Consider the following 8,501-nt stretch of genomic DNA (forward strand, 5'->3'; position numbering starts at 1 on the left):
TCTGCTTTACATGACTTAGCAAGTGGAATGAGTATTCTCTTCAAAAGCATTTGCTCTCAAAATAAAGAGGTCAGTGGTTTATCGTTGGTCAAATTTACAGATGTTGGAAATTTTGCCAAATGTGTGCGTGCTTTAGTTCCAAGCCACGGCAGATTGGTTAAGCTTGACTGAGTGCATGTCTTCAGAGTTCATCCGTTCAAGCATCATTTGAAATGGGTCCAGTTGGTATTGCCGAATACCAAGCATTCAGAAGGAAGACAGTGCCCTCTCAAAAAATTAATAAACAAAAACCAAACAAAACCAAACCAAACAACAACAACAAAAAAACCCTGTTCATCTGGAGTGATGGATTTCGAGTCAAGTGATTTAACATAGAAGGGGACAAGAAGCCAAAGGCCAGCTGTGGAGTTTGGGTGGGACAAACAGAGGGACAGCAGGAAGAATGCTGGGGATATCACTCTAGAGGGGGAAAGAAGGAGGAGGAGGAGGAGGAGGAGGAGGGAGAGCAGGCTAAGAAGGAAGAAATGGTGATTGCTAAGTAAAGCTTGCATCTGGGGAGCACCATTCAGCCTCCTGCTGGTAAAATGAGTATTCCTTTCACTCTTGGCCCTTATTTGACTACAGTACTTATTATTAGAACATCTACTTTGATGATTATGTATTTTGTCTCCTTTTTAAAAGACTGCAAATGAACCAATGCACAGATTCTGCAGAACGGAACAGTCGTTCATGTGTTTGTCCATTTGACTTCCGGGCGATTGCCTTGAGTACCTTGATTACCTTTAAATATCTATCGCCTTGAAAATCAAGCAACTTACTCTGATGCCCTGTGAAAAATCTGTGAGATGTATTTGAATTTTATGTAAAAACAAGTTTCCTTGCCAGCTCCTTCTCATCCAATAAAGTCAGGGTGACCCGTGGTGGTTATCTAAAATGCAGTCAGTGAAGACACTCTGTATGATACCATACTGGTAGAAACATGTCATTTGTCAACATCCAAATAACATCTACCCCTTACAGAGGAGCCCAGTGTAGACTGTGGACTCAGGTGGTGCTGGCGGGCCATGGGAGGCTTGTCAGCAGTAAAGATGCTCCACTCGGGTTATGTGTGGACATTAGAGGTGACTGTGCATGTCTGGGGGTCCAGAGGCATGAAAGATATATGTGTGGCACCTTTCTCTACTTGAGACTGGATGGATACTATTCTTTAAAAAGTCGTTTTAAAAGACTAAGGAAAAGAGTTAGTTTTCCTACAGCCTGAACTCAAAGAGTCACTTTCATGGACTTAGAGTGGTCAGGACAAACTACACTTTTGAGGGTAAAAGAGACAGAACTTTTGTCTCAATGGCAGAAGCAGAAAATAATGTGTCGCCACGTACAGCCTAGCCATGCTGCTCTTCACAGATGAAACAGGCTCCTCCTGTCTCCGACTTCAGAGTTCCCAAAGGGAACATGGCGCCTGTACCATCTAGCCCATAACATCTTTTGAGTTAAAAATGACTTGTGGTGATAAACTAGAGATTAGGTTAATACCCCAAATATTTGATAATAAATTAAACTCATTTCATGAACATAATTTTGAATATTCTAGAAACAATAGAAATTTTAATTTTTTTTGTTTTTTTGTTTTTTTTTTTAGTAAATATATGCAATGTATCTTAAATTCTAAAGTAGTTTATTATCCACTAGTGACTATTTTTACAACTACATAAGCAACATTTCTTTTGCAGGAGTTTTACACCACTCCTTTTTTTCGCATTAAATTTGCATTTCCATTACACTTCTCTACAGTATAAATACTGGTATGTGTTTAAGCGTAATTTTCTAAAATACCATATAATATTTAAAATGTCCTGTTCTACATTTTGAATAATTACTTCTGGATTTAGTTATCATTAAAATAATTACCACCGAATAATAGAACAAGCGTGAAACTCGCTCACGAAATTCTGATAATTATAAGAATGGAATATTTTCCTGAACTAGATGTTTCCTTAGCGAGATGATTTTTTTTTTATGCCTTATTCAATTTTTTCCCTCGGCTTGCATGTCTCTGGATGACATTGCTTATTGCTAAAATGAAAAGGGGGGAGGGGTTCCGCATTAACTCTCTCCCTACTTTTTCAGTTCTGTGAATTCAAGCGCTTAGAAAATTCATCCACATAAAAAGATGGAAATAGAATCAGATGGTAATAGGTCTGTCACTCAGTTCCCTGAGCTGCTTTCAAACACTGCTCTAGGAGTCAGGCGGCAAATCCATCATCACCCAAACTCACTTTTAATGATCTATCAGTTGACAATTCAATTAAGTTCTCCCTCAATTCGGCTGAAAACAAATCACAAAACTAGAAAGCGCGGAGTCGACAGTGTGAGCATCTCCCCTTTCTTCCAAGTTCCCCTTCCCATCTCTTTGATGCGATCAAGAACAGACAGAGGCACACCCTGCCCCCAACCCCCCTAGCAGAGGATGATAGGTCCTAATCTGACCTCTGAGGTCCAGTGATGGTTTTATACGGGTGACCAGTTAGCTTGTTGCTGTCACTGTACTACAGGGGGCTCCCTGTTCCAGCAGCCATCAGCAGGTGCTTTGGGGAGATGCAGAATTGGGTGAACATGATAAGGAGAAGATTACATTAAATCTACTTTTATCTTTCTTTCAGAAAGTCCTTAACAACTTTTCAGTAAAACAAATCAGGTAGGCAGCTAACTTAAAATGCACACCTGGCAGAGAAATGTAAAAGGGTCTTCATGTCTGCCATCTAAGAGGATTTCAATAAGTAATATCACCCAGAGACATGTGAGCTCAGAGAAAAACTAAATAAGGCATAAATAAAACCCAAGAAATAGTCTCACTAAGGAAAGCATCTTGTCCAAGAAAAATTCGGAATAAATATATGGTTGAAAGGAACAGTTGGGAATTATCTAATTTCTTTTCCGGGAATACATTTCTGGGGTCATCCTATTTAATATTTGTATCGTCTCTTAGGAGAGGAGCCTGTGCTTTGCGTGACACTGTGTGTCCTCAGCTCAAATTGTGGCTACAGTCTGAAACTCTGCAAGTGGGCTCAGGAGAATGAAATGAATATTAATTAGTCTGTGTTACACAACAATGCACTGCGATCTGGAATACAAATGATTTGTGGAGAGAGGGAGTCAGAATGTTAATGTTGCAAAGCTGTTTGCGGATGTTATATCCTGAGTTTTGAAGTAGCCCTATCATAATCTCGATGTTCAGAGAAGGCAAGGTGTAGAAGTGAGCGGATCAGTACTTTGGAAATTGCCAGATGTAGTGACCACAGGCCTTCAATCCTAGCACTTGGGAGGCAGAGGAAGGAAGATCTCTGTGGGTTTGAGGTTAGCTGCTCTACATGGCAAATTCCAGACCAAGGCTACCCAGGGCTACATATATCATGTCTTATAAGACAAAAACAGATAAAAACTATCACTCACGAGGTCTTTATGCAACTGAAGCTAACTACAACAGTGCTCTTTTTTTCTGTAGCACAGAGGTGTTTGACACAAATACTTTTCCAACTTGGGACCGCATTTCCCAGCTGAACTTTGTGTCTACATCTGGCCATAAACCAGTTTTTTAGCAATGAGCTACGGGAGGAGTTGATGCCTTCATTTCAAAAATGGGGACCTAGAAGAATATCTACCTTTCTTACCAGTTTTCACTCAGTAGGCTAAACACAGGTGACTTCCTGGAGCTACCCCAGCATCCGGAGGATGGAGGATCTGTAGAAGGAAGGCTTTTGGATCTTTGAGTCACAGATTGGTAGAAAACTCCCTATTCACCAGCAGATTCCTCATGGGATTGAGCAGGAACCTTCATGGAATCATTATTTTCCATACCAGAATGTCCAGCTTGCTACATCAGCTCGCAGCCCCCCGACAAATATGGGAACACACTGGAAATTTCTACAGACCAAATATTATTGAAGTAAATCAATTGATGTCAGTTACTATTTTATATTTAAAGGAATATGGAGTATTTCTGTTTGTGTGTGTACCAATTTTTTTTTTCAAACTGGCATTACAGGATCTGAACACATTTCTTTTCCTATCAGGCAACACTCACACACGTAAGCTAACATGCAAACACCCCGTGACCCAATAAATGGTGGATACTATCTAACAAACATTTTGAATAACTTTTTAAAAAATATATGGTAGTTCCATCATGCATCCAACAAACAGAATAGTATTCTGTCACATTAACAAAATGGCTAATAGTTACCAGCCAATCAGAGAGAAGGTTTAGTTTGGGCGAGATACAGAGAAACGGGATTGTTTGAAGCATCTATTAATTGAGTTTGGGTCATGCAAATGTGCCTGTAATCGGCAGGGGAAGTCTACTGTCCAGAGCCCTCCTCATATCTGTCTCCGTTCAATCTTCCCTCCCCAGAGGCAGGTTGATTGATCTTCTACTGAGAACAGAGACAGTCTGTATGGGACTTGTGCTTACAACCTGCTGCTTGTGGGTTGCTGTCTATATGCAGGTTTGTTTTTTAAATAATTACAGCTGCTCATGTGTTTTCCCTTCAATTTATACAGTAACTTTTAAAAGGTGAGGTTTAATAAGTCTCTCTTTCACTTTCTCCATCCCTCTCTCTCTCTCTCCCTCTCCCCCCCCCATCTCTTCGTGTATGTGTACATGAATGTAGATTATTTTAGGAAAGCATTAGGGCAAAAAGAGATGAATAGAACAAAGAATATTAGTCATCAAATATCCTCCAAATCTAACTTAAGCATAGAGAAGTTGAATTACACTTGAATCAGTTATATTTGGCATCCCTGCTAAATGTACAGACATCAACCAACATTTTCTAGGTTTTTGCCTCATTGTTTCAAAAGTCATTTCTGGTGGTCTCATTCAGAAAGGTCTCATTCAGGGCCTGGTGTATTCGGTTCTGCTTGAAGTAAGTCCTGATGACCAGGATGCTCCTAAAGCAAAGGCAGCAGGGGTTCCTCTAGCACAGTGGTTATCAACTAGTGGGGTGTGGTCCTTGGGGGAACAATCAACCAGTGTAAAGGTGCATATCAGATATCTTACTTATCAGATATTTACATTTATGATTAACAGTGGCAAAATTACAGCTATGAAGTAGCAATGAAACACATTTATGGCTGAGGGGGTCTCCACAATATGAGAAAGTATGTTAAAGGGTCCCAGCATTAGGAAGGTTCTAGCATAACAGCTGTGGTCAAACAGAACTCGGGCAGGACACAGCCTCCCCCCGTGAGCTCCTCAGTGATGTGGATGTCTTGTGGATGTGTTGCAAAGCTTTCCTTTTTCAGATTTTTCACAGCTTTGACCAAACCCTCCGACCACAGTGACTGAATGCTTTCAAGGTGTTTCTTGCCTTCCTTGTTACGTGAGCCTTCACCCTTGAGCTGTCCATCTTCACTGTGTTTTGCTGCAATACCAAAGTAGTCAAATCCCAGGCTTATTTACAAATGGCATTCTTCAGCATCATGTGTCCTTCCAAAGAAGCCCATGCCTTGAGAATGCTGTGGTCATTGCCAAGTAGGACAACTGAGGGTCAAAACAACAACCCGAAGAGCATGAAGGTTCTGCTTGGGTGAAGCCCGTCACACCCACTGGCACAAGCAAATCACAAGGTGAAGTCTGAAAGAGGGAGATAAAGGAGTGTAACAGTCTTATAGGAAGAGAGACCAGAATTCCCAGTGAAAACTGCTATGACACTACTCTGTCTTGGCCAAACTATTGATTTCCTCCTCTGTAGGCAACAACTGTCACTATCTTGATATAAAACACCCTCAGATCCCTGCAGATCATGGTACCCTGGAGTTTTCTGAATCCAGTCTATACCAAATCACCTTGACACAGACCTGCAAACACCACACCAGCACCAATAACTGAAGTTAACTCTGGAGAAAAGTGGCTCTGCGAACGATGTCAGGAGGTTCCTGGGTTTCTTTCTTCAGTTCTGCTACTACCGCTTCAAAGTTTTAGCAGTAAAGATGAATTCCTTAGCACACATTAGGACCACTGTCCAAGCCATCAGCCTGATGTACACGTCTGAAGCAGGACATACTGGGCTGAGGACTTTTCTTCTTGACTAAAGCAGAGACTCCAGGCCCCCCATGTGGTGATACACAGCACAGTCAACGGACTGAGTGACCTCAGATAGCAATGTGAACATTCAGAGCCTCTCCAAGCAGTGATTGGTTAGTTTTAATTTGTAATATATTTCATCTTTAAGGGGATTCTCTGGTGTGATTCCCTTTTCATGTGTGAAGTCACCTAGGTACAGCTGCCTCCCTCACCAGCAGGGAGCTGAGAAACTGAGGAAATGATCTAGAACATAGAGGAGAGGTTAGTCTAACCCTGATTCCCAGAAGCAAGACTTTTAAAGCAAAAGATGATGCATGGGGTGTTGAGAAGGGAAGGATCAGGACAAGGGAACTTTTTTTATACACTTTCTTTTTCCAATTTCTGTTATTCTCTTATCTTGCTCTTGCAGGCAGCCAGAAGGAAGTACATAAGTCACACCTAATGTTGGTTCAGAGAACTAGTAAAAGATACAAGGTTAAGTTCTCTGGAGGGATGGCGATAACTTTCTCAGGTGGACCATTAAGAACAGAGACGTCACAGAGTGTGGGTTGCCCTGGAATTTCCTTCATCTGATCTTTCCCCAGTTCCGAAGCACCAGAAAAGAGAAGAAAGAATATGAGGCTAAAAATAGTTGCCCAATGTCTGGAGCTAGTAGTTCAGCTCAGATAGTTAGATCAGGGCAGTGGGGGATTCTGGGAAAGCAACAGCATCTAATCCTTGAATGTTTCCTTCCCTTCCTGTCTTCTGTATCTGTCTTAGTTTGGTTTCTATTATTTTGATAAAACCCACAATAAAAAGCAATATATCCTAGGTCACAGTCCTTTGAGGCAATCAAGGAACTCAAGCAGGGCATCAACCTGGAGGCAGGAAATGAAGTAAATTCACTGACTAGGGCTTTGTGAGTGTGCAATGGCTTGTTCCTCCTGCTCTTCAAGGCTTGCTCAGCCTGGTGTGTGTGTGTGTGTGTGTGTGTGTGTGTGTGTGTGTGTGTGTACGTGAGCACATGTGTATGGGTGTATGTGTATCTATATGTGTGTGTCTCTGTATGTGCACATGTGTATGTGTGTATGTGTATCTATATGTGTGTGTCTGTGTGTTTGAGTGAGAGATTGATATATCTATCTATCTATCTATCTATCTATCTATCTATCTATCTATCTATCTATCTATCTATGTATCTATCTAAAGAGAGTGAGTTCTTAGGTACCGCAGGACTACCTATCCTTGGGTGGCACTGCCCATAGCAATCTGGGCCTTGCCATACCAGTCATTTCCTTTTCTGACTGCCTACAGGCCAACCTGATTGAGGATAATTCCTTAATTGGGACTCATTGTTCCTAGATTTGCACAGTTGTGTCATGTTGACAAGAGACAAACCAGTAGTATCTTTGGACACGTCCCTTTCTGGAGCCCTTTCAGCAGCATCTCTCACCCCACCCCTACCACACCACAAACACTCTGGCCTTCCTGCCAGACAGTTCTTGAATCTCAGAGTCCCCGAGAAGCAGCATCTTAAAGCCAATCATCATCTCCCTTGACAATCAGTGTGAGAGCCACTTGAGAATCCCGAGTTAAAATGACATGGCAGCCCCGGAGACTGATGACTGCTTTTATGAAATCAGCTTTGAAAATGTCACCATTTCGTCTACAGGGTCACCCTCCAGCTCTCTAGCTTCTGTTGTTTGCAGTTTTATGCTAAAGTGACTTTTTGTAAGTTTGTTTGTTTGTTTTTGGTGACATTCTTGTTTTCGTGTGTGGTCTCATGACTGAAAGAATTAATATGCTTAGATTCAGTGTTACACAATCTCAACCCCTTGCCCTGTGTGCATTTTAAAAGGGGAACTGCAGGTATGCCATTGTGTAATGGAAGATTCACTTCAAGAAGAGATGTGTCTATAGTCAGGAATCCTCTCCTCTCTGGGGGACGATTGACATAAAGTTTAATTTATCATGTTCCGTGTTATCACCCACTATCCAGCCAGCAGATATTATTGAGCACTAAATATAGTTTTGACACTACTTGCAGAACAGAAAAGACAAAAATTCCTGGCCTTGAAGAGTCTACTTACCAGTGAGAGGGGAATGACAGTTGCCACAGTGAAAGTAAAGTTTATACAGATGGTCCCTGGCTTACAGCAGCCCAAGTTGTAATTTTTCACATTTATGAAGCTTAAAAGGAGATGGCTCAGTGGTTAAGGGCTCTTGCTGCTCTTTCAGAGGACCTGGGTTCTTTTCCTGGCAGTTCCCAGCATCCACGTGATGCATTAGTCATCTATTAATCTAGGTCGAGGGGATCTGATATCCATTTCTGTCCCCCAACAGGCACTAGGCTTGAATATGGTACACAGATATACATGCAGACAAAATACTCATATATGTGTGTGTGTGTGTGTGTGTGTGTGTGTGTGTGTGTGTGTGT

Source organism: Mus pahari, chromosome 11, assembly GCF_900095145.1.
Source record: "Mus pahari chromosome 11, PAHARI_EIJ_v1.1, whole genome shotgun sequence".
In the NCBI taxonomy this organism is placed as follows: Eukaryota; Metazoa; Chordata; class Mammalia; order Rodentia; family Muridae; genus Mus; species Mus pahari.